This window comes from Lissotriton vulgaris, chromosome 1_1 (assembly GCF_964263255.1).
Source record: "Lissotriton vulgaris chromosome 1_1, aLisVul1.2, whole genome shotgun sequence".
Lineage (NCBI taxonomy): Eukaryota > Metazoa > Chordata > Amphibia > Caudata > Salamandridae > Lissotriton > Lissotriton vulgaris.
In genome coordinates this window covers 1,889,957,229-1,889,984,337 of record NC_141685.1, presented here as the reverse complement: position 1 = coordinate 1,889,984,337, position 27,109 = coordinate 1,889,957,229, and positions in this window count along the sequence as shown.

The following is a 27,109-nucleotide window of genomic DNA, read 5'->3' as shown; positions in this document are numbered from 1 at the left end:
CAGCACAGACCCCCTCCCTACCATTAAAAAGCTCTGGGAAAGTGGTGGTCCCCGGGGTCAGGGGTCTGTAAAGGACTCCTGCATTTACACATTTAGTGCCCCGGGGAGGTGGTAGTCCCTGGGGCATGTGGGGGGGATTGAGACCACCACCACACTTTATTTAACAGCCCCAGGGTGGTGGCTGTCCCCTTGGCAGCATGGGAGGTATTGGGATCCCCCCTGCATTTTCTTTCAAAGCCTACAGTTTTGTTTATTTATAATTTCAGCAGGATTCATGACCCCATTGTGATTTCGGCCAAAATTATTTTTTAAAAATGTTTTTTTTGGCCTTGTGTCAACCCCTGAGCAGGCCTAGGGGGGCAGGGTGTTTCTACCCTGCCCCCTTTTCTTGTTTTTTAATGTTTTTTCTACTATTTTCTTGTGACTCGGTTCTACTGAGTCACAATATGGCTGCCAACACTTCCTGGTTTGAAGTGTTGGCAGCCAATTAGAATGAAGCTCGTGGTCGGGAGGGATCGCAAACCCACCGCTGCCCCAGATATCAAAAATTTTCTTTCTTTAATTTCTCAGGAATTACTGAACGGATTTACACCTTTTAACAGAAAGGGCTCTTGGGTGCAAACTGGAACATTTAAGTTTTGGCAATATATTATATGGACTACAATATCAATGAGGCCAGTTTTTGCTGACGCCCAAAGGGCCGGGAATTTGAATTTCAATAAATCAGGTGTTCCTGCACATACCGTTTTCTCTGTGAGTTTAATGCCAGTGATCAAGAACAGCAAGTGTTCGAAACGTGTATGGCAAGGTTCTATGAAAGTGCTGCCAGTGATATTCATGAAGTTATCCCTGCTTGTGTGGCATCTTCATTGGGAAATCCTTGTTTTTGAATATTGAGCGGCTAGGCCCGCTGTGATGAAGCCCCGCTGCTGGTAAGGTGGTCCTGTGGTGCTTGAAAATTGGAGCACTAATGGAATGCAGGTAAAGTTGGATCTCATCTTCCACATGGATAGGCCTAAGAACTGGAACACCACATTAAGAATGCAACTTCACATATCCAAAACCAAGACCACCTCACATAGCTGTAAACTGATGACTCATCTCCCCAACTAGGCTATTAGAAATGGGTATACATCTGTGACCATTTAGACAGCACAGTTTTAATACAGGTTAACAACGAGAACCTAGAGGCCTTCAACACCTTCTTCCCTGCTCTTCGTTCCGCCCTGCTTTACTCTCTTCGACCTGCTCCTCCCCAACCTCCTTCCTTGGCCAACAGGCCCCATCAGGCAAAGCAAATACCTACTCCAGCTCCCCTGCTGAGTTCTTTCAGCCACCGCCCTAGAAGCCCCTCCCACTCTTCCGCCCCCTTGAATCTTGCCCTTCACTCTTCCGGGGTAGAACAGGTCCCACCACCCCCTCAAATTCATCCTTGCCACCACCACTGCTCCAACGCATGGGCTCAGTCTACTGACCTCTCTTCCACGCCCACAGAGTCACCGAGGCAGAGCCATCGATTAGACCACCCACCGAAGGTCGCTAACAGAGACAGCTGGGACGACCGACCTACCATTAGCCTCACAATCCGACCCTGCTGCACACCCCGCTTGATGTCCCTACCCAAAACTGTACGCCCCCAGCCCCGGAGAATTTAGCGCTACAGCTGACCCTACTAGAAAGCCAGCTAGAAATAATATTCAGGGGCCTTGATGAAATCCTAACTAACCTAGACAAAGTTTGAAAGCCCCAGCAACCCCATCCCAGGCCCTCTTCTCCGACCTACTCTATCCTTCTAAAGCAGCAATGTCTGCGGAAGAAGCTTTGGACTTAGCCATGTCACACCTCTCTCAGCTTCCCTGAATTCAAATATTCAAGTGATCACAGGCTTCAGAAGAGACCACCCCCCGCAAAAACCACAAGACTCCCACCCTCCATTTCCTCAATACCGAGGGCCCCATCACGAGAGTATCCGATCAATGAGAAATTATCCACTAACTGCATGCTCATTAACTGTAGAGCAGCCCCCAAGCACGCAATGGAATTAGCAGAAGCCATCCTCTATCAGGATTTAGATATTGCGTTCATCACGGAGACATGGCTGAACGAGATCTCCCCTCCCTGTTTTGATATGCTGGTACCCCAAGGTTTCTCCAACATCAACAAAGATAGAAAAGATCAACGAGGGGGAGGTGTTGCCATAATCCATAAGGAGGACATAGACATAACTGTAATGGAATCCTGCAAGTATAGCTCCTTTGAATGTCTCACGGTCAACATCAAAACGAAGGATAACAGCCCATTAGTTAGTCACCTGCTCTATCACCCACCAGGAGACACCCCCACATTTGAGGAACATTTATCCGACTTGATTGCCCACTGCGCTCTCAAAGTCACTAACTTCTTAATCCTGGGTGATCTCAACCTACGCTGGAACGAAGCCAACAAAACGCTAATTTAATCGCTCAATATCTCCTCTGCGACTATAACCGGTCCCAACACTGCTCTGAAGAAACTCGCATCAAAGGAGCGACCTTGGATGCCATCATTGCCCATTGACACGTAATCGCGATTGACAACATTCTTCCAGTGGACTGGTCGGACCACCAACTTTATTCCACATTCCGAAAAAAGTTCTATCCCTGCCTCCTATGCAAGACCCCCCAAATGGTCCTAAAAACTCACTCAGATCCCCCTGGACATCATGGAAAAATGGGTAAAGTTGCTCCTAACAATCGACAAGGACCTCTCCACAAATTATCTCACCTCGCTTTATAAGATGAATATGGTATCCCTGCTGGACGAACTAGCACCCCTGAAACTTAAAAAAAACGGAGCCATTCCGTCCCGATCCTAGTTCAACTCTGACATCAATAACGAAAGGAGACAACTAAGAGCCGCAGAAAGACGCTGGAGCAGCTTGCCCACTGCCTTCCACCACGATAAACTCAGAACTATCAGGAAAAAATACAACAGTCATATCAAGAACAAAAAATCTGTATATTTCTGCTCTGCACTGGACTGCGCAAAAAACAGACCCTTGGAGCTCTTCAAGATCATCAGACAACACACCTCCAAACCTGCTATGTCCTTGGGTCAGGCTTCTAAAGAACGGTGCGACAACTTCGCCACCTTCTTCAATGACAACATCTCTAAGATCGAGCAGTCTCTGGACAACAACTGCACCTCCCCTCCTCTTAGCAGCCCAGCTGGGGTGCTGAGTTGCGCTCCCACTCCCAACATTAAACCCTGGTCACTCTTCCACCCCATTCCAGAGGAAGAGATAGTCAAATTTATCACCACCTCTAAACCTTCATCTCACACCCTAGACCCTCTCCCGGCTCAACTCACCAAAAAATTGAAATGTTCTCTTGCTCCACTCTGGTGCAGGATTATAAACAGCTCCCAAAAAAACGGAATCGTTCCTGATTGTCTGAAAGCGGGTCAAGTCACCCTGCTGCTGAAAAAAAACAGGCCTGGATATAAATGACCTAATAACTTCAGACCAGTCTCCAACCTTCCTCTTCTTTCCAAAATCCTAGAAAAATGTTTACTCCAACAATTAACTCAACACCTGGACAATATCAACCTCCTCGACTCCCACAAACTTCTCCTCAAAGCTCTCGAAGAAAGGGTCGCTTTAAACGAGGTGGTCTTCAAATGGTTCTCCTCATTCCTACTTAACCGCTCCCAGAGAATCAAAATCAGATGCTTCGAATCCTACTTTCAACCAGTCTGTAGGGGAGTCCCCCAAGGATCAGTGCTTCTATTCTTTAACATTTACATGGAACCCCTCGCCATCTTACTCAGAAAAGCTAATATCCCTTTTCACCTATATGCGGATGACACCCAAGTCTACCTGGAAATCTTCTCTGCCAAAGACATCCAAAGACTCAATAAAAACACTAAGAGAAGTAAAAAATGTAAATGTGTGCTTATATAGTGCACGAATCACCCCCGAAGGGGTCTCAAGGTGCTGTACACATACCGCTGTGGAACCCTTCCTGGCCTTTCCCTGTGAAGTGCCCACTCCTGGGCACCCCCAAGGTGAAGCCAGGCATCCTAGCGCTGTTGGGGCCATTGTGGAGATTAAGCAAGCTATTGCCCAGAGTTGCAGAGTGGGACCCATGATTAGAATAGGCACTGAGGTGAGAATGATCAGACCCGGGGAAATTGAGCCCAAGTCCCGCCGAGGCGGGAATTGAACCCTGGTCCGGGCCAGACCTCTGCATCAGGGTCTGCCGCTCTAACCATTGAGCCACACTTCTCTTCAGAAGTGCAATGCTGGCTGTCAAGCAACCACTTAAAACTGAACCCGGACAAAACCGAACTGCTCCTCATCTCGAACAAAGAAGAAAACCCACAAGTGGCTAAAAGAGATCGATCCACTCAACGGGAACCTCACCCTGGCCGATTCTGTTAAATCATTAGGCATCATGCTAGATTCAAAACAAGCCAGCCAAGCATTGGTGCTGTCAAGAGTGGATTATGGAAACACAGTCCTCTCTGGAATAGCAAAAACACACCTTGCTCTGCTGAAAACAACCCTCAATATGGGTGCAAGAATGGTCACTGCAATAAAAAAATGTGACCACATCGCTCCTGCACTCAAAGAACTCAAGTGGCTTCCAATAGAAATGCGGGCGAACTTCAGAACAGCCTGCCTCACTCACAAAGCCCTCCACACAGGCAAACCCCAATATCTGGCGTCTACACTCAAAAAAGCAGGTCAAAACAGGAACTTTAGAAGCTCCAATACCTTACTTCTTATCCCGCTAAAAACACGAAAACAAAAAACCACGGCCAGATCCTTCGCCGGCAATGCGCCAAAAATATGCAACTCTATCCCCCCCACATCAGAACTATTCCCTCCTTTGCTAAATTCAAAAGTCAGCTCAAAATCCTCTTTCTTGATCGTTCGCTAGCGATTAAATAGGATCAGTTGGAGTGCTGAAAATGACACTAAACCTCCCTCGGTTGTGGGATAGCAAGTCCTTGTAATGGAACTCCTCAACATCTTCTTTATTTCGACTCTCATCTCACTGTACTGCAATTTTTTCTGCTCTCTTTTGCTCGCTTTATTGTAATATGTTCTGCTACCGCTGTGAAGTGCTCCGATACCCTCCGGTCAGGCTAGCGCTATACAAAACTTCGTAAATCAATCAATAAATAAATAAATAAATAAGATATTGGCAGCGGACCAGCTATCCATGTAGTCCTCTACCACCTGGGGCAAGACATTTTATCAAATAATACCATTGTGGCTGTAATTGTTACACGGAGTTTGCAGCGCCCACTGGGGTGCAAAATGGACCATTTAAGTTTTGACAATATGTTATGTGGACTACAATATCCATGAGGCCATTTTTGATGCCTAAAGGGGTGGGACTTTGAATTTCAATAAATCAGGTGCCCCCTCACAGACTGCTTTCTTCGTGTGTTTATTGCCAGTGATCAAGAACAGCAAGTGTTCAAAACTGTAGTATGGCAAGGTTTTATGGAAGTTGCTGGGAAGACTGAGGTTTGTGCAGTTATCCCTGCTTGTGTGGCATCTTCATTGGGCAGCCCTTGTTTTTGAGAAAAAAAAAAATATATATATATATATATATATCCAATCACACTAAAACAAGTCAAGAGCCATTACTCCACTTGGAGAAGAGAGAAGCCCATTGTGTTAAGAATTGCATTAACTAGCTACGCCAGTATTTAAATGCTTGACATGAATAGTACATACAGCATTTAACTTAGCTGACGCTAGATATGGAGTAATGATTGACTGTAATACACAGTTAGAATACTGCTATGTATGTATATTATCAAGCGTATATTATAAGAAGTATGGCACATGCGGTAGGGAGCCACATAACCTACTTGGGTCTGTACTCCTCGCACCAGTCCTACGAGCATGTCCTCACACTGAAATCCACGGAGGTGTGTTTCAAGCATCACCATTACTGGCCACTAGTGCAACCAGTAGTTATCAGGTAACCAATGGCAGACAGTACACAAGCGCATATGACTTGTAATTAGTGTGGACGCACGTTTTCATGTTATTTAATTATTTTATTTTAAAAGGGTTCTCAAATTTCATGAACTATACAAGTGTGAGGTTTAACACATGTAACAATGAATTACTGAGACCGCTTTGCAATGTGGTTCTAATGAGCGTTACAAAGTTGCATAAACATAGGTGAAAGACTGACATGATGTAACATATTGCAAGTCATGAAACTTTTCTATGTCCACACATGAGGGTTAAACATGTAACCATAACAACCCTGGGCCAATTGAAACTTGTAACACATCTAACACCTGAGAAACCATGTAACATTCATGTGTATTTAAAGTGTAACAAAATGACAATGCAGATGTAGTGAACAAGGCGGGAGCAAGCCGCCGAAACGCGTCTACGCAGCAAATGAGCCAATAAATATCGTTTGGATTTTGATTCACGGAGTCAGCGCCTTATTTTGATGGAAAGTTTGGTTTGGTGTCGATATATATATATATATATATATAATATATATATATATATATATATATATATATATATATATATATATATATATATATATATATATATATATATATATATATATATATATATATATATATATTCACTGAAAAAACCATAGGTTTCACACCAGTTATAGTTAGGAATTAGCATTTAAAAAACCTATTAAATTCACTGAAAAAACCATAGGTTTCACACCAGTTATAGTTAGCTGGAAATTTTACTGATATAAAACCATTGAAATTCCCACGTTATAGTTAGATGGACTCACTATAACTTGCGCGTGCAATGCACTGCTGATGACATCACATATTACATCACTCATGACATGGTCAGTGACATCACTCATGACATCACTGATGACACCATCCAGTGAATGTGTGTCTTTCTGAAAAATAAATATATTTTATATATGTATATGTAAAAGTTGATGGAAGAATAAATGTTTAAATAAGTGTCTAAATGGATGGTTTTTAAAAATTGATTGGTTAACTGGCTTAATAAGACATCATCAGCAGTGCATTGCACGCGCAAGTTATAGTGAGTCCATCTAACTATAACGTGGGAATTTCAATGGTTTTATATCAGTAAAATTTCCAGCTAACTATAACTGGTGTGAAACCTATGGTTTTTTCAGTGAATTTAATAGGTTTTTTAAATGCTAATTCCTAACTATAACTGGTGTGAAACCTATGGTTTTTTCAGTGAATTTGATAGGTTTTTTAAATGCTAATTCCTAACTATAACTGGTGTGAAACCTATGGTTTTTTCAGTGAATTTCATAGGTTTTTTAAATGCTAATTCCTTTCTATATCGAGTTTCTAACCTTTTTTTTTTTTTTTACAATTTGCTGTTTTTTTTTAAGTATTCATTTTTTTAATATATTTTTTTTCTTTTGCGCTCTGGGTGCGCGCTCCGGGAAGCTTTCAGCTAAGCTCTCTGGTAAGCTTTCCGGTGAGCTCACCTGAAAGCGCACCCAGAGCGCTACTGTCGTTCGTGAAAAAAAATATGAATGAAAAGTTAATAATAATGCAAAACATTTCGCTCCATACAAATAAAATCCGTTTTTTTTAATAAGGAAAATGATTATGTATTTCTGTAAAAGTTTGATGACGTCACTTTGGCGCGCAACGTAAGTGCCCTCGGAAGCGCCTACGATCGCGCCGCGTAAACGCACCCGGAAGCGCCCAAGATCGCGCCACGTTTGTGCCCCGGAAGCGCCTACGATCGCGCCGCGTAAACGCACCCGGAAGTGCTCCGGAGCGCGCTGCGTAAGCGCGTCGGGTCATGTGACCCTAAAATAACACTTTTCATTGGTTGCTAACAGTTTTTTTTACAAAGAATGAAATCCCCACCCATTTCCTTCACTATTGCTTTGTACTTGGAGAGAGCAAGAGCTGTTCTGTGTACTATCTTCATCTCCTACTTTCCTGATCTACAGCAATGGCTGCAAGAGAGTCATCCAGCAGTGATTCAGAGGCATTTGTAGATGAGGACCCTCCTAGGCAGAAGAAAAAAATCCATTTCATCTGGAAATTTTATAACATCCCTGAAGGAGAAAAAAAAGTCAACGCTCCAAAAGTAACCTGCAAAATATGTGGTAGTACTTTATCCAGAGGCAATCCTCTGAAAAAATATAGTTTTGGAAATGCCAATTTAATCAGGCATGTCAAAAGAAGACACCCAAACAACTTTGCGAGGGAGAGTGTCAGAGACCTGGCACGGAAATTACCCACAGATGGCGGCAGCACCTCCACTGGTGGAGCAACACCTTCGGGACCATCCCGTAGAAGAATGGTCCCTAACATACAGCCAGAGTTTGCAGGCATCAAATTTCTGTGCACGGAGTGTGACGAACTGCTCTGCTATGGGGAGCAGAGTGTTGAACTCATTGCCCAAAAGAAACAGCAACACCGCTGCCCTGACAGTCCCTAAATTTTCACATTTTTTTGCTCCTGTTGAGCCGTTTTGGAATCCCTGTTTTTTGTTTTTCCCTTGACAAAAATCCAAAAAAATTATAAAATTGTTTTAAAAAGCCAAAAAAAGTTCAAAAAGTTCAAAAAACACAAAAAAAATATAAAACAACAAAAAGAAGAAAAAAAAAAGTTCTTTTTAGAACTACCTCCAATTTCTAAATAAAGGCTTTTTTTTTTTATAAACTCTGTCATCTTTTTCCTTCCTTTTACGCTCCCCGGTGCGCTACCTGGTATATATTTTAAATGCCCCGCGGGGCCCTTTTATAGCCCCCACATCAAACCTAGGGAGTCAAGGGGGGAGTACCCTGCCCCCTTATGGTCATTTCCCCCTTTGTTTTGGCCACCTCTCGTGTCGCGATCCTACCGAGACACAAGATGGCGGCCGCTCCGGACTGTTTCGAATGTTTACAGACAACTGAGAGCCAATCAGCTTTCTGCGCGCAAGTCGCGTGTCGCGCCGGGAGCGCACTCCGGTGCGCGCACCGGAGAGCGCCTATAGATATATATATTTTTTGGAACCTAAATTACTCAAAATCCACTGCAGCACATATCTTGAGACATAGCAAAGGCACATCAGGCTACCAGTCCCTACAATTTTGCCAAGTTTGGTGGAAATCCATTCAGCCATTCGGGCTAAAAGTGAAATCGACCGCCCTATGGAAATTAACATGGGGAAAACGCATTTTGGGACCCCCTTTTATCTCGGCCCCCGCTTGACGTATCCCCCCCAAACTTTCAAGGAAGAACCGGAGCTCGACGAGGCCATTTTCAGGAAATTTTCAAGCAGATTCGTCAACCGGTGCCAAAGTTATTCCAAATAGAATTTTGAGATTTAACATTGAAAAAAATCCTAACTATAACTACCTACTGGCGACCGCCAGTAGGTAATATATATATATATATATATATATATATATATATATATATATATATATATATATATATATATATATATATATATATATATATATATATATATATATATATATATATATATATATATATATATATATATATATATATATATATATATATATATATATGTATGTATGTATGTATGTATGTATGTATGTATGTATGTATATATATATATATATATATATATATATATATATATATATATATATATATATATATATATTAAGGCTCTTATCCAAAGGATGTGCAGCACTCGCGGGGTGTAGATAATTCTTTATTAGCAGCTCTCCATATGCATTTTGACATATAAGCCTTCTTCAGTGTCTGAAATGCTCAATTACGGTACTCGGTGTCCCGTTGGTTTAAGTTGTGAGTCCCCAGTTCTCATTGGCTAGGTCACAGCCAATGGAAGGGCTGCAGCGCGGTGTTTTCAGCTGTGGTGCGTCATGGCCTATCCGCTGGCATTGTGGTTCTTGATGTTCGCATTCCGCCTGGATGGCGGATTCTATCCTGATGGACAGGTTCTGTTAAGCCAACGCAGCACGTGACACCCTCTGTGGCTGATTTTCTCTGCAGTCTCTGTTTACCCCTCAGATATGGGCAGTAAGTTGTTGATACACCAAGTGCACCCCCCGCCAGCCATGGGATGTCATCACACGATGTCACTGCAGGCGCCCATCTCATGGATCGGCGTCCTTGGGCTTGTATAGTCCACGACCATAGGTCGGCAGTGTCATCGGGACCACGGCGGTTCAAACGGTTTCTCAATGTTCCGGCTCCCAAGTCCCACCAAATCCGCTTGAACTTCAAGGGCGGGTGCTCGCGTTTGCGAGGGTGAGGTTTTGGGTACTTCATGTCTTTCAGACACATAACTTCTTTAAAACCTGTCATGTTGTCAAGTTGTGCTAGTATTAGAAGCACAGTCATATGCACCATACATGTAGTCCTCTAATCACGTACGCACTTGTGTTTCAGGCCTACAATTCCCTAGTTAGCATCCATATACTTTTGCAAACACTTTGTTACTCCCTTTGCGCTCCTCTAGTGACCCTTTCAGCACCATGTACTAATTCATTCACTGCTGTAAAATACAACCAATTATAAATTCATCCAGTGTCTCTCCTTGTAGTACTTTAATCATTCAATCAGTACTAAAGTGCTCATGCAGTGATGCAGGGCTTTAGCACATGGGTTGGTACAAACTCCTATGCAGTATGCATGTAGTCTTCTAACCACCTACACACTTGTGTTTCAGGCATACAATTCCCCACTCAGTATCCATACACTGCTACAAACAGCCTGTTACTCCCCTTGTGCTCCTCTAGGGACCCTTTCAGCACCATGTACTAATCCATTCACTGAAGTAAAACTCAACCAATTATACATTCACCCAGTAACTCAAATCATTCAGTCAGTATCCAAGTACTCATGCAGCAAGCCAGGTCTTAGCACATGGAGTGCTTGAAACTCCTATGCACTATGCATGTAGTCCTTCAACCACCTACACACTTGTGTTTCAGGCCTACAATTCCCCAGCCAGTATCAGTACACTGCTGCAAATACCCTGTTACTATCCTTGTACTCCTGTAGTGGCCTTTTCAGCACCATGTACTAATCCATTCACTGAAGTAAAATACAACCAATTATAAATTCACCCAGTGTCTGTCCTTGTACAACTCTAATCATTTAGTCAGTATCCAAGTACTCATGCAGCGAGCCAGGCCTAAGCACATGGATTGCTTCAAACTCCTATGCAATATGCATGTATGCCTCTAACCACCTACACCCTTGTGTTTCAGGTTAGTATCCATATACTTTTGCAAACACCTTGTTACTCCCTTTGCGCTCCTCTAGTGTCCCTTTCAGCACCATGTACTAATCCATGCACTGCAGTAAAATACAACCAATTATAAATTCACCCAGTGTCTCTTCTTGTGGTACTGTAATCATTCAATCAGTACATGAGTACTCATCCAGTGAACCAGGGCCTTAGCACATGGATTGCTACAAACTCCAATGCACTATGCATGTAGTCCTCTAACCACCTACACACCTTTGTTTTAGGCCTACAATTCCCCAGTCAGTATCCATACACTCCTGCAAACACCCTGTTTCTCCTCTCGCACTCCTTTAGTGACCCATTCAACACCATGTACTAATCCATTCACTGCAGTAAAATACAACCTATTATAAATTCACCCAGTGTCTCTCCTTGTAGTAATGTAATCATTCAATTTCAATCAGTACCTAAGTACTCATGCAGTGATCCAGGATTTTAGCACATGGACTGCTTGAAACTCCTATGCACTATGCATGTAGTCTTCTAACCACCTACACACTTGTGTTTCAGGCCTACCATTCCCCAGTTAGTATCCATACACTCCTGCAAAAACCCTGTTTCTCCTCTTGTACTCCTTTAGCGAGTCTTTCAGCACCATGTACTAATCCATTCACTGCAGTAAAATACAACCAATTATACATTCACTCAGTGTCTCTCCTTGTTGTACTGTAACCATTCAATCAGTATCTAAGTACTCATGCAGTGGTCCAGGGCCTTAGCTCATGTACTGCTACAAAATCCCATGCTGTATGCATTTACTCTTCTAACCACCTACACACTTGTGTTTCAGGCCTACAATTCCCTAGTCGGTATCCATACACTGCTGCAAACACCCTGTTTCTCCACTTGCGCTCCTCTAGTAATCCTTTCAGCACCATGTACTAATCCATTCACTGCAGTAAAACACAACCAATTATAAATTCTCACATTGTCTCTCCTTGTACTACTCTAATCATTTAGTAAGTATCCAAGTGCTCATGCAGCGAGCCAGGCCTTAGGACATGGACTGCTTCAAACTGCTATGCACTATGATTGTAGACCTCTAACCACCTACACACTTGTGTTTCAGGCCTACAATGCCCCAGTCAGTATCCATATACTCCAGCAAACACCCTGTCACTGCTCTTGCAATCCTATAGTGACCTATTCAGTACCATCTAATAATCCATTCACTATGCCAAAAGTGAACAACTTATAAATTCACCCAGGCACTCTTGTTAAAGTACTCTCATTATTGTTTTGGTACCGAAGTACTCATACATTTAACTAGGCCTTAACACATATATTTGTACAAACTCCTGTCCACTTTGCATGTAGTCGTCTATCCACCTACACAATTGTTTTCACATCTTTAATTACTCAGGCATTACCGATACACTCCTGTAAACACCCTTTCACTTCCTATGCACTGCTCCAGTCAGCCACCCAACATCATGTGGTGATCCAAACACTGCACCAAAACCCAAACATTTACACATTCATCCAGGCATTCTCCTCGCAGGACTGTAATCATTCAGTCAGTGCCTAAGTACTCATATAATGTCCCAGGGCTTAACACAAACACTGGTACAAACCCCTGTCCATTACACATGCAGACCTGTAATCACCTATACAGTTATGCATACACCTTGAAATACAATTTCAATTAGTGATGATAAAATAAAGTGGTTACATGGTTTTTATATAGAATGTGTTTGTATAGTAATAGAAAAGTATAATTTATGAATGTTATTTAAGTTTATTTTTTACAGATATTGTTTATCATCATTAAAATCAAGTTGTCATGGCTGAAAAATCAAGAAAGAGAAAAGGACAGCAAAAGGACAATTATTTGAAGAAAGGTCAACAACAAGTATTGGATGACCAACATCATGTGGGTAAAAAGAAAAAGTCTTCCAGTAAGACAACAAAGGAATTCATTAAAAAAACTTTCAAAGCTTAGAAACAGTGTGCAGAATGTGCAAACTAATGAGAATGGTTCGACCAGAAAATAGAATATGAATAACAGGAAAGCAAAAAAGTAAAATTACATTCAAAAGATTTGATGTATGGTAAAAGAAGGCAAAATCAGTATAAAGAAATCCGTAAAAAAAATTTTTTATAATAAAGTGGTTTTTAATTTGCTCAAAGATGTGAAAAAATATAGCAAAAGAGCACTATTTTACAAAAAGAAGAAGTCTATTGTATCCTTAGTTCAAAAGGCTTTTGAAGTAAAAAGGAAACTATTCATTTTAGTTTTAAACAGAATTCGATCACTAGATAAACCAATCCATTTAATGAAGGCCAAAAGTAAGAGGAAAAGAGTAATTAACAGAACTAATTTTTGTGATTTCTTTCGAGTGAATGGAAACTCAGTTCAAGTTCATAGACTTTTTTTAATAAAGAGAGTTATTTTCAGACCAATAATTCATTGCATGCAGTTGATACCAGTGGTCGAGTTTATGAGGTTAGAAATGGTTGTCCAATTGAGAAAGAGAAGACTGTTCCCAGAAATGCAGAAGAAGTGTTAGCTGATGAAGTTCTAGGGAGACGTCCTAAAGCCCCAGTGTACACTTGGGATTGCAGTATTATTTGTAGTGTACAACAAGAATCTATTGATATTTTACGCAATTTCTTATGAGTATATAGTAAAAAAAGTGTTAAACAAAAGATTAAGATATTTCAAGGACTAAACCCTTGCAGAGTGGTTTGCAAGGTCATTCTCTGGTTTGTCTTTCTAGAAAAGTATGTCAAAGTGTTTTCATCATTTCAGGATGTTAGCAGTACATCATTCTCAAATGCGGAAGTTAGTCAGAAGATTGTATTATGCAAAAAGTCCAGCACTAATGTTAAATGAGTTGAACAGTGCTCTTTTGTGTGGGTCAGTATCAGATGTGAAGAGGGTTTGTGATGAAATTGAGTTTTGTTACTTTGGTCCTGAACAAGAGAGTGCAGAAACTGACATATTAATAGAAGAAAATGTTGAAGAGAATGTGCAACATAGTAGTACAAAACAGTTTGAAGAACAAATTACAAATTTTAAGGTGATTTCAGGTGAAAGGACAAATTATTCTTGTATTTGTTGTCGGCTAACTCATTATAAAAATCAGACTAGGACTGCTGATCTGTATTTAAAAAGGGAAAGAGAAAATAATGATAAGTGGAAGGAATTTGCAACTTATTTGGTGGTAGAGAATTGTTTTGATTTGGGTTCTGATCAGCGTATTTGTAAATATTGTCATAATAAATTAGATGAGAATAAAATGCCAGCTAGAGCTGCGCATCATAATCTAGAGTTGGTAACTATTCCTCAAGAACTGATCGATTTAAATACCTCTGAGTCTATTCTTATTCAATGTGTGGACACCCATTTGAAGCTATTGTTCGTATGGAGCCTAAAACAGGTAAATTGCCTCCTTCAGATTTACTGAGAGGATTAAAAGGAAGAGTTGTATATTTACCTCCAGATTTAAAGAAAAAGATTGAAACTATTGGTCTAGAGAATATAGAAAGTGAAAATCTAGTAGTTCTAGTTATTGGAGTTCCTACTAAGAGTTAGAAAATCTGGCAAGAATTAGTGGATGTTAGGAAAGTGCAAAAGTCAACATTATATCTGATAAAAAGCAATGAGTACTATAAAAATGTGTATGTGGGAGAAGAAGATATACTTTTAGCAGAAGATACTGAAACGTCAAGTGGACAAATTGAAAAAGTGGACATGTCCAGAAGTGATGAAATCTATGAACATTACAGTGTACATCCACTTCATTCAAAAGAAGTGATGGAAAATACTATTAAGCTATTAAGTTATTCCAAATGAAAAAAGCAAAGGGAAGTCCCATGAGTGTATGGGAAAAAAAGCTTGGAAGCTCGTTGTTTTCCACAGTTGTTCCCAACAGGAAAAGGTGGACGATATGATGAACGACCTGTGCAGATTCCTGCATCTGAATATCAGACAACAAGATTGCATGCAGAAGATCCAAGATTTTGACAATGTATCCCATGTATATTTAATCTTTTGTTTGAAGGTGACTTGTCTGGATATGCAGTCAATCATATATTGAAAACAGGAGTACATCTTCAAAAAGTACATCAGAGAGATAATCATTTAGAATCTCAGCTGTTTAATCTGATGGCATGTTCGCTTAGCACTAATGAGTATTGGTACCGTCGTCCTGGAGAACTTAAATGTATGCTAAGGAACTTAGAAACTCCTAATTGGTCCCTTACCCTAAGCTGCGCTGAATATGCTTAGGATGATTTACTTGAATTTCTTCGAGAGGCAAATTCGAATATAAAAATATTAAATACAAGACACCTAGAGAATTGTGCTCTTTGGATCCTGTTAATGTATGCAGGTATTTCAATCATAGATTTGAAGCTATGATGTATTTTATCTGCCATAAAAAGAATCCTCCTCTTAGAGAAGTTGTGGATTTTTTTGGAGAAAGGAGTTTCAAGCTCGAGGTGTTCCTCATATACATATACTGATATTGATCAAGGATGCCCCCAAATTCGGAACTGATTCAAATGATACTGTTTTGTCTTTTATTGAAGAATATGCCGCATGTGCCATACCCAAAAGCACAGAAGAAAACAACTTAAGGCAACAAGTTCTATGATTCCAAAGCCATCGATGTGGAAAATACTGTAGATGAAAGTACAAGTCTAAGGAAAAGTTTATACTAAATGTCGTTTTGGATTTCCACATCCTGGAAGGAAGAATAAACAGTTTTATGTTAGCTATGAGACATACCATCACTAGACACTCTCCCAAAAATACCTACAATTTGAGAAGATGTGTAGAATCAAAATACATAAATGATTACAATCCGGTTATTCTCTCTATATGGAATGCTAACATGGATATTCAGTACGTAGCTGATAATTCCATTGCTGTCGCTCGGTATGCAACATCCTACATTACAAAATCAGAAAAGACGAAATTGAAAGAAAAGTGGGAAGAGATTTCTCATGAGAAGAGTCTAAGTAAGAAAAAATACAGTTTCAGTTTAAAGATGTTATCCCATCGAGAAGTTGGAGCGTATGAATGCTCAGATTGGTTATCATCTGCAAGTTTATACTCCAAATCAAGAAGAATCATTTGGGTGAGTCTAGGTCTTGCTTCAACGTGAAATCAAGTACTTAAATCTGTTCAAGAAATCTAATATTTAGTAGAAAAATATCCAGAAAGTACAGATATTGTCAAAACAAATATGTTGGACACATATTATTTAAGTAGAAGTCATCATCTTGAGAACGTACATCTCTATGAAGTGCTGCAAAACTACACTTTTAAACGGAATACTACAGAAAACATCAATGATGGAAAATATGCAGTGATTGGTTCTGAAGGATGTTTGGTGAAACAAACTAAAGGAAATTTGATTAATCACAGGAAACTGAGTGTAACACTCCTGATAAAAGGGAATTTTACTATTTTGCCCTTTTGCAACTGTTCAAACCGTGGCATTCAGAATTGGAATTACTTGGAGATTTTCAGAGCTATGAAGATTCCCTCAATGCTTGTAAAGATATCATAGAATGTGCTGTTTTTGAAAATTATGTGAAAATGTTGAACAATGAAATTGATGAAGAAGCTACTGTTCTACTCCACTGAGTAAAGATCACTAGGACAACCAATTGTTGAAAATGAAGCAGCAATCACCATGAATGAGGTGGAAACAGCAATGCATCAAGCTCAAGAAGATATTATGGACTTAGCAAACTTGGAAGAACAACTAAATGTTGAACAGAAAGAAATATATCAGCAAGTGTGACAAATGATTGACCATGGATTTCTTCATGAAAAGAAAGAATGCACATGCACATCATTTCAACCTATCCAAATGTATGTGAGTGGACAAGCTGGAACAGGAAACAAGCACTGGCGTTGCCAATAGGTCTCGCAGTAGGAAAGTTGGAGCTATTGGTTTTGTAAATGACAAAGCCCTTTATGTTTTAAAAATGATAAAAAAATAAAAGGCATTGTTATTTGCAATTGTAATGGCTCCAACTTTCCTACTGCGATACCTATTGGCAACGTGAGTGGTGTTGCGTGTGTGAGTGGCGTTGCGTGTGTGAGTGGCGTTGCGTGTGTGAGTGGCATTGCCTGTGTGAGTGGCGTTGCGTGTGTGAGTGGTGTTGCATGTGTGAGTGGCGTTGCATGTGTGAGTGGCGTTGCATGTGTGAGTGGCGTTGCATGTGTGAGTGGCGTTGCATGTGTGAGTGGTGTTGCATTTTTTATTGGTGTTGCATGTGTGAGTTCCGTGTCATGTGTGAGTGGTGTTGCATGTGTGTGTTGCGTGCGTGTGCGAGTAGTGTTGCGTGGATGAGTGTTGTTGCGTGGATGAGTGGTGTTGCGTGGATGAGTGGCATTTTGTGTGTGAGTGGCGTTGCGTGAGTGAGTTGCATTGCTTTGAGTGAGTTGCGTTGCATGTGTGAGTGGCGTTGCATGTGTCAGTGGCGTATCATGTGTGAGTGGCGTTGCATGTGTGAGTGGTGTTGCATGTCTGAGTGGTGTTGCGTGGGTGCGTTGCGTTGCATGTGTGAGTGGCATTGCATGTGTGAGTGGCGTTGCCTGTGTGAGTGGCGTTGCCTGTGTGAGTGGCGTTGCGTGTGTGAGTGGCGTTGCGTGTGTGAGTGGCGTTGTGTGTGTGCATGGTGTTGCGTGTGTGAGTGTAGTTGCGTGTGTGAGTGGCGTTGCTTGTGTGAGTGGCGTTGCTTGTGTGAGTGGTGTTGCTTGTGTGAGTGGTGTTGCGTGTGTGAGTGGCGTTGCGTGTGTGCGTGGCGTTGCGTGTGTGAGTGGAGTTGCGTGTGTGAGTGGGCTTGCGTGTGTGAGTGGTGTTGCGTGTGTGAGTGCCGTTGCGTGTGTGACTTACGTAGTGTGTGTGAGTGGCGTAGCGTGTGTGACTTGCGTTGCGTGTGTGCGTGGCGTTGCGTGTGTGCGTGGCGTTGCGTGTGTGCGTGGCGTTGCGTGTGTGAGTGTTGTTGCGTGTGTGAGTGTCGTTGCGTGTGTGAGTGGCGTTGCGTGTGTGCGTGGCGTTGCGCGTGTGACTGGCATTGCATGTGTGAGTGGCGTTGCATGTGTGAGTGGCGTTGCATGTGTGAGTGGCGTTGCATGTGTGAGTGGCGTTGCATGTGTGTGTGTGGCGTTGCATGTGTGTGTGGCGTTGCATGTAATGCTGGATTATTTGTGAGTGGTGCTGTCCTGTTGCAGAGATGTTGATGTGTTGGTGCTGAGTGTTGTTTGTGTTTTGCATAGTTGAGTAGTTGTGTTTTTGTGATGGTGTGTATTAATAGTTTTGTATATATGTTTGTTATGTAGTGTATTATATGTTGTTGCGTTATGCTTTGTGTTTGTTGTTTTATAGCAATTGTAAGATTTGATGTGTGAGTGTTATTGTGTTGCATGTATGTATTTTATTCTAACATGTCTTTGTATGTATTTATTTTTAAGTATGTGTTATGTGTTGTAATGTTTTTTGTTTTAACGTTGTGTATGAAGTGTTATTGAAATAAAAATGGCGGGCGCTATGTGTTTCCTTTACGTGAATTACGTTAAGTGTTTAGCGTTCTAGTCTTTTTTGTGTATTCTGAATGTGTTTGATGTATGACGTAATCCTTAGCCAATCGCAGGGCTACGTTTGGTGACGTAGCGTTGCATTTGATGTGCGTTAATTGGGAAATCCCCAGTTGTTCGGGAACTTTCGTGGGGGAAAGGCGTGTTGTTGTTCCTGTCTTCTTCCGGCGTCGTTTGACAGGTAGGTTTTTTTTTACAACTATTTAATGTATGATGTGAAAGTATTATAGACTATGTAGAGATGTATTTGATTAGTTTTTACAGTTTATTATTAATGTTATACTTTTGTGTATCGCAACATTGTTTACGCTATCGTATGTATATTATTAAATATGTATTGAACTTTCTAAATTGTGAATGTGAAATGTTGTAATGTAATTTTATGTAATGTATAGCAATGTATTGATTTTAAGGTATAGTCAAAGTGTGTATTTTATGCATTTATTGATTTTGTGTACTTTTTTGTTTTTGCTAATAGTATTTCCCTTTGTTTCCGAGTTGTTAATTATTAATAATGTAATGTATTAAAGTATTGTCATGCTTCGATAGAATCGGTATATATTAAGTAGGTGTTGGGTTATTATTTCAGGTATCGTATGTACAGTATTGGTCTTGTATTGTTAATAACATGAGTGTATTACTTTTGTCCCTTTTTTCAAGTGCATATTTTGGGTGTAAATTGATTTTGTTTATTGGCGTATGTACAGGAATGGTATTTTAATTGTAATTTACAAGAGTTTTTTTATGTGTTAGCAAGATCTTATTGTGTAGGTGTTATTTTTGCCGTGTTATTTAGTCCATTATTACATGAATGCATTGTATTGTTTATTATTTATTGAAATGTGGTGTAATGCTATTATTGTATAGATGTTGTTGTTAATTTGTGATTTATATAGATAGTTAGATAGGTATATTGAGGGCGAGAGCTAACAACACATGCAGCATCACTTTCCAGCAGCCTAGCAACACTTAGCAACACAGCCGCATTAATTTTTAAACATTAGTATCATTGTGGTGTTGTTGTTTTGTCCATGTGGTGATGGAGAGTGGTGTTGTGATGGTGCTGAGTACTGTTGTATTTTGGAGTGTTGGTGTGGTGCTGTGTAGTGTTAATGTGGTGTTTGCGAGTGATGATGTGGTCCTTGAGAGTGGTGTTGTGGTGTTATTGGTTGTTGTTGTGGTGTTGCTGAGCGATGTTGTAGTGTTGCAGTGTGACAATGTTAATGTGCTGAGTGTTGTTGTGTTGGTGCATTGTGTTAATGTGTTGTTGCGGAGTGATAATGTTGTGTTGAATCGTGGTGTTGGGGTGGTGGTTAGTAGTGTTGTTGTGTTGTTGAGTTGTGCTCTTTTGATGCTGTTTGATGCTGTTTTGGTGTAGGTTGTTCCTGTTGTTGTGCACTTAGCACCTCCGAAACACTTCGTGCAACAGCAGCATGAGTTAGAGCAACTCCAGAGTCGCGTGTTTTTGTGATTGCGCACTTTGTTTGCGTTTTTGTTTTTTGCTGGCATAGTTTAATGGTTTATTTTCCCTTACTTTAGTAGGTGCTTTATGTTGTGCATTTGTTTCCTTTAGCTCGCTTTGTCCACTTTTAAATTGTTGTATTATTTTGTGTATTTATGATCTTTGTGAAAGAAATGTTTTATTTTACAATCCCTTTATTCATTTTTGTGTAATAATTGCTGCACTGTCCTTGCGTTGCATTAAGTTTACATTTTTGAATAGCTACAAGTGTGTAATCTGATTAGTACGTATTAAAATAAATGTTGCCTAACGTTATTTATGTGTGGAGTTTGAGGGTGGAGTTGTAGTTGGAGGGTAAAGTTGTAGGGTGGTATGGTAGTTATAGGGTGTAGTTGGAGGGTGGACTTGGACGGTGTGAGTGTGAGGGTGAGTGGATGTGAGTGTTAGGGTGTTTGAGGGTGTGTGACAGAGTGTGAGAGTGATTGAGCGTGACTGTTTTAGTATGAGTGAGGGTGTGAGTGTTGTGAGTGTGTGTGTGAGGATGAGGGGGTGAGGGTAAATGTTGCCTAACGCTATTTATGTTTTTTACGGTGTAGTTGGCGGGTGGATTTGGACAGTGTGAGTGTGAGTGTGAGTGGATGTGAGTGTCTGTGCGTTTGATGTTGTGAGTGAGGCTGAGCGTGTGTTGGTGAGTGATGGTGTGTGAGGGTATGAGTGTGATTGAGGGTGTGAGGTTGTGAGAGTGTGAGGGTGTAATGTAGGGTGAGGATGAGTGAGGGTGTGTTCGGCTGAGGGTGAGGGTGGGTGAGGGTGTGAGTCATTGTGATGATGCCTATAAGTGATAATTTTTTCTCCGTGAATATTGTACACTTCAAATGTATTAATGTTGTGAAGCGTTTTTTGAGAAAGCTAATCCTGCCCTATGTAATGTTGATTGATGCTGTTGTTAACGCTGAATCAAAAAACAAACACATCAGTAACGTTTTTTATATAATGCATGTCAAAAGTTATTATTTTTTTGTAAGGTACACATCAATTTGCACTGCAAAAGCTTGGCTTGCATTAACATAGATGCGCATTGATTTTGTCTGTGTTTGCTTATTCGAGACAATGTTTACCTCCTTATAAATTTCCTACTACAGATGTGCATTAATTGTGGCAAAGTATAAGTATGAAGCCACCTTTAAAAATTGTATTGTTGTTGTTGTTTAGTTAGAGTGAAATACTTTCTTGTACTTATTAGTGAATTGCAAGTAGGATGTGAGGTCTAGTGCTCTTGTGATTACGCACTTTCTTTGTTTTGTGGATTCTTTCCACCATTGTTTAATGGTTTATTTATTTCCCCTTACTTTAGTGACTGCTTTATGTTGTGAATTTGTGTCCTTTAGAGGTTTTTGTCCCCTTTTAAATTGGTGTATTACTCGCTGTGTATTCAGATGTTTCCCTTTTTCTTTGTATTTATTTTTTTCTGTAAAAAATGTTATATTTAACAATCCTTTCTTGCGTTTTTATGTATTAATTTGTGCACTGTCCTTGCGAAGCATTAAGTTTTCATTTTGAATACCTACAAGTGTGTAATCTGATGTTTTGTTATTGAATTAAATGTTGCCTAATGCTATTTACTTTTGGAGTTGGAGGGTGGATTAGTAGTTGGAGGGTGCATTAGTAGTTGGAGGGTGGATTAGTAGTTGTAGGGTGGAGTTGTAGGGTGGTGTTGTAGGGTGGAGTCGGAGGGTGGACTTGTACGGTGTGAGTGTGAGGGTGAGTGGATGTGAGGGTCAGGGGGTGTGAGGGTGTGTGATGGTGTGTAAGGGCGAGTGAGGGTGACTGTGAGTATGAGTGAGGGTGTGAGGGTTGTGAGGGTGAGGGGGGTGAGGGTGTCTGAAGGTGAGGGGGTGAGGGTGTCTGAAGATGAGGGTAATGGGGTGTGAGTGTGTGTGATGGTAGGTGTGGGTGAGTGAGGGCGAGTGTTGTGAGGGTGTGAGTGTGTGAAGGTGAGTTAGGGTGTTCAAGTTTTAAGGTTGAGTGTGTGACTGTGGGTGAGGGTGGGTGAGGGTGTGTGAGAGGGTGAGGGGGTGATGTAGAGTGATGGTGTGTGAGGGTGAGTGGGGGAGGGTGAGTGAGGGTGTGTGAGGGTGAGGTTGTTGAGGGTGAGGGTGTGTTGTTGAGTGATGGTGTGTGAGGCTGTGTGTGAGGGTGTGAGTTGGTGTGAGTGAGAGTTGTTGTGATGATGGCTATAAGTGTTTATATTTTCGCAGTGAATATTGTACACTTCAAATGTATTAATGTTGTTATGCGTTGTTTCTGAAGCTAAGAGACCTATGTAATGTTTATTGATGCTGTTGTTAGCGCTGAATCCAAACTCAAAGACATCAGTAATGTTTTTAATATTATACATGTAAAAAAAATTCATTTTTTTTTTGGTAAGGTACACCAAGTTGCACTGCAAAAGCTTTGCTTGCATTAACATAGATGCGCTGTCATTTTGGAGGGTGGAGTTGTAGGGTGGTGTTGTAGGGTGGATTAGGAGGGTGGCCTTGGACGGTGTGAGTGTGATGGTTATTGAATGTGAGGTTCAGGGGGTGTGAGGGTGTGTGATGGTGTGTGAGTGTGAGTGAGGGTGACGGTGTGAGCATGAGTGAGGGTTGTGAGGGTGGACTTGGAAGGTGTGAGGGTGATTGGATGTGATGTTTAGGGGGTGTGAGGGTGTGTGATGGTGTGTGAGGGTGAGTGAGGGTGACGGTGTGAGTATGAGTGTGGGTGATGGGATGAGGGTGTGTGAAGATGAGGGGGTGAGGGTAATGGGATGTGAGAGTGTGTGATGATAGGTGTGGGTGAGTGAAGGTGAGAGTTTGAGGGTGAGTGAGGGTGAGTGTTGTGAGGGTGTGAAGGTGAGTGAGGGTGTCCGAGTTTGAATGTTGAGTGTGTGACTGTGGGTGAGGGTGTGTGAGGGTGAGGGTGTGTGAGGGTGAGGATGAGTGAGGTGGTTTGTGGCTGAGAGTGTGTGATGTATAGTGAGTGTGAGAGTGTTGTGATGGGTGTGAGTAGATCGTGGGTGTGTGAGTGTAAGTTGTTTGAGGGTGAGGGGGTGTGTGAGTGGAGTTGCAGGCGTGAGTGGCGTTGCATGCGTGAGTGGCGTTGCATGTGTGAGTGGCGTTGCGTGGGTGAGTGGCGTTGCGTGGGTGAGTGGCGTTGCATGTGTGAGTGGCGTTGCGTGTGTGAGTGGCGTTGCGTGTGTGAGTGGCGTTGCGTGTGTGAGTGGCGTTGCGTGTGTGAGTGGCGTTGCGTGTGTGAGTGGCGTTGCGTGTGTGAGTGGCGTAGTGTGTGTGAGTGGCGTTGCGTGTGTGAGTGGCGTTGCATGTGTGAGTGGCGTTGCGTGTGTGAGTGGCGTTGCGTGTGTGAGTGGCGTTGCGTGTGTGAGTGGCGTTGCGTGTGTGAGTGGCGTTGCGTGTGTGAGTGGTGTAGTGTGTGTGAGTGGCGTAGTGTGTGTGAGTGGCGTAGTGTGTGTGAGTGGCGTAGTGTGTGTGAGTGGCGTTGCGTGTGGAGCAGGCATGGGAAACAAAACCTTCCTGATGTGAGAGACGATAACGGGTGCATATGCATAGGAGGAGAATACAGGTATATGGCATGTGAAGATATCAGGTGGAAAGATTGGGTAGGGAAGATAATAGGTTCAGGGCTTGCAAGGCATGAGTAGAGTAAAGCATGACAAAATGGTGCAAGGCATGAAAAGAAAGTAATGCCAGGTGTGGAAATTGAGGAGTAAAAATAACGATACAGCATGAGATGTCCAGCAAGAGAATATAAAATGTGTGCCAAATTCAGGTGGCATGGGTAGGTAATGTAGTTCAAACAACTGTGATATAAGTGACATCACAGGCTTTGGTGTGCAAGGCTAGCGAAGGGCCGTCACTGATGTAAGGCTTAGGAAGAGAACATAAAACGTCGAAAACAAGGACAGCGAAGAAGATAGCTGTCTGACCATAGCTGATCCGAAAGTAGCCTTGTTTGCTATGATTACAAGTGCAAAGAATGTCCCGAGAAGGTAGGGAGTGCAAGGCATGATACAGGAAATTATGTGTGCCTTAAACCATGGTAATGTAAGCAAACTGATACAAGTTGATCGGCCGGGAAGCGGCCAGGAAACACAAGTACGGCCGGCCACATAATTAGGGGAGGAGAAGCTGCACAGCACACGCTGGGAGAAGCCCTTTGATGTGCTGTGCGGCCGCGATGCTCGCTCTGTGCTGGGGGAGGGGGGAGGGACATTAGGAACAGGACCAGATGGCCATGAAAGTGTATGGGCCAAATGCGCGTGCCTGTACGTGCACTCGAAGAAAACGCCACGGAAAAAAGTGGTGGTTTGACTATCCGATGGAGCACATGAATTCTCCCCCATTTCCCATTGCTTCATTGTTTTGTTTCAAATATTTACGCACAAACAAGAACCCCCCAAAAAAAAGCGAGGTCATTGAAACGAAAGCGGTCATTCGTCTGCACGTGATCAGATGACTCAAGGGATCTGTTTTTCATTTGTGGCTCTTTTTGACTGTTATTCAAAGAGACTGGCTCTTTCTGTGCAGTTGGCTCGGCGCTTCGTACATCTGCAGTTAAGAACAAGAACAAGTCGGGTTGGGGCGGGAGAGTGAGAGAGTGGGAGGGAAGAGCTGGAAAAGCCCAGGCTCGGCAATGCAGCATGGCTGTGATTGCGTGGAGAGAGAGGGGAGGTGCTGGTGTGGGAGGGGGAGGCTGTGATTGCGTGGAGAGAGAGGGGAGGTGCTGGTGTGGGAGGGGGGAGGTGCTGGTGTGGAAAGGGGAGGCTGTGATTGCGTGGAAAGAGAGGGGAGGTGCTGGTGTGGGAGGGGGGAGGTGCTGGTGTGGGAGGGGGAGGCTGTGATTGCGTGGAGAGAAAGGGGAGGTGCTGGTGTGGGAGGGGTGCTGCTAGGGCAAGGCTGTGTTTGCGGAGAGAGAGAGGGGAGGTGCTGGTGTGGGAGGGGGGAGTTGCTGGTGTGGGAGGAGTGCTGCTAGGGCAAGGCTGTGTTTGCGGGGAGAGAGAGGGGAGGTGCTGGTGTGGGAGGGGGGAGTTGCTGGTGTGGGAGGAGTGCTGCTAGGGGAGGAGAAGCCCTGGACGTGAATGCTCATGCATGTTTGATCACGTGATTCACGTGAACTGCAAGAAAACCGCTGCTGAAAGCCCTTTGGTTTGAAGAGAAAATAGCCGACTTGAATTCTCCCCATTTCCCATTCCTGCGGAATGGTAAAGGCGAGACCTAAAAATTCTTAATTAAAGTAATCACCAGTTATCTGCAGAAAACAACCAACTCACATTTGTCTTGTGTTGTAACTGCTCCAACTGGGTTGACAGCACACAACATTAAATGAACTACATTGCATCGTTTACTTATACTACCTGTGAAACATGAAAACAAATTGGAATATCACAAGCTATCTGGAGATGCTTGTTATGAAGTTTCAAGAGTGCTAAAGAAAATATAACTTCTGATTATTGATTAGGTAAGCATGGTCTCAAACTTAATGCTTTCTTTTGTGCATTTAAGAATGCAGCAAATTCTTAAAACAGAGTACGATGTCTTATTAGGAGGAACACAAACAATAGTTTTTGGAGATCTACTGCAACTTACTCCTGTAAAAGGACAACCAGTATTTAAAACACTTGCACATGAAGACACTAGAAAGTCTTTTGGTAGCGTTGGAAACATTAATATTTGGTCATGTTTTGAATACAAAGAACTCATTACAAATATGCGACAGGCAAATGATGTAGATTATGGAACTATTCTTCAAGATATAAGAATTGGAGTACTGACAGAACATGGAAAAAAAGCTTTGCAAAGTTGATTACTTTCCAATTTATTTACAAATGAAAATATAGTTCCTGAGAAAATATATATGAAAATTGCGGAAAACAAATCTATAATCTGTTTAATGCCAACACTGCGAGAGTGTTCTATATTCAATTAACAACTTTTAATGCTAGAAAATGAAGAAATAATAAAAATGGAAACCATTGATAAAATACAGCATGAAGGAATCACTATTATTTTGACAGAAAAATTGAAAACAAAATTGGATTCTTCAGAAAAATCGATATCGGAAACTGCTGGTTTAGAAAAGAATCTATATGCATGTGTAAATTGTTGGGTAATTTTAAGGCGTAATTTGAATGTAGAAAAAGGTTTAGTAATTAGAGCAATGGGTAAAGTTGTTGATTTTGTTACTTATCAAAATAGAGCTGGAATGTAATTTTTAAAAATCAAAATTGATCAAATTGAAGAAGTAAAACAAATTGGTTGTTGTTCAGTTCATTTTTTTCCTTGATAAAGATGTATATGTTCGTAGAAAACAGTTTCCACTTTCTCTGACATATGCATTGACTATTCATAAATCTCAAGGTTTAAGTGTAGACAGTGCTTTGGTGAACATTGGAAGTACAGTGTTTAAGGAGGGTATGGCATATGTTGCTTTGTCCTGAGTCAGAACTTCATCTGGATTGTATTTGAATGATTTTGATGAGACAAAGATTATTGCAGATTTGAACTATTTAAAAGAATATAATAGGTTAAGAAGAGCTCCCAATTAAGGTCAATATCCTTTATTTGAAGAGCGTGTGGTAGGTCGAAAAAGAAGATATGAGAATTTCTGTAGTAAAGTTATAGAGAAGGAAAAAAATCAAGATAATGTTGAGATTGCAAGCAAAAAGAAAAAGGACACTGTTGGAGAGATTGTTGGTTATCAGTGTGAAAATAGTTCAGGTATCAACTGCTATGCTAATGTAATAGTCAATGTTGTTTTTTTCTAGAAAGTTTGCAACAGCAAATTA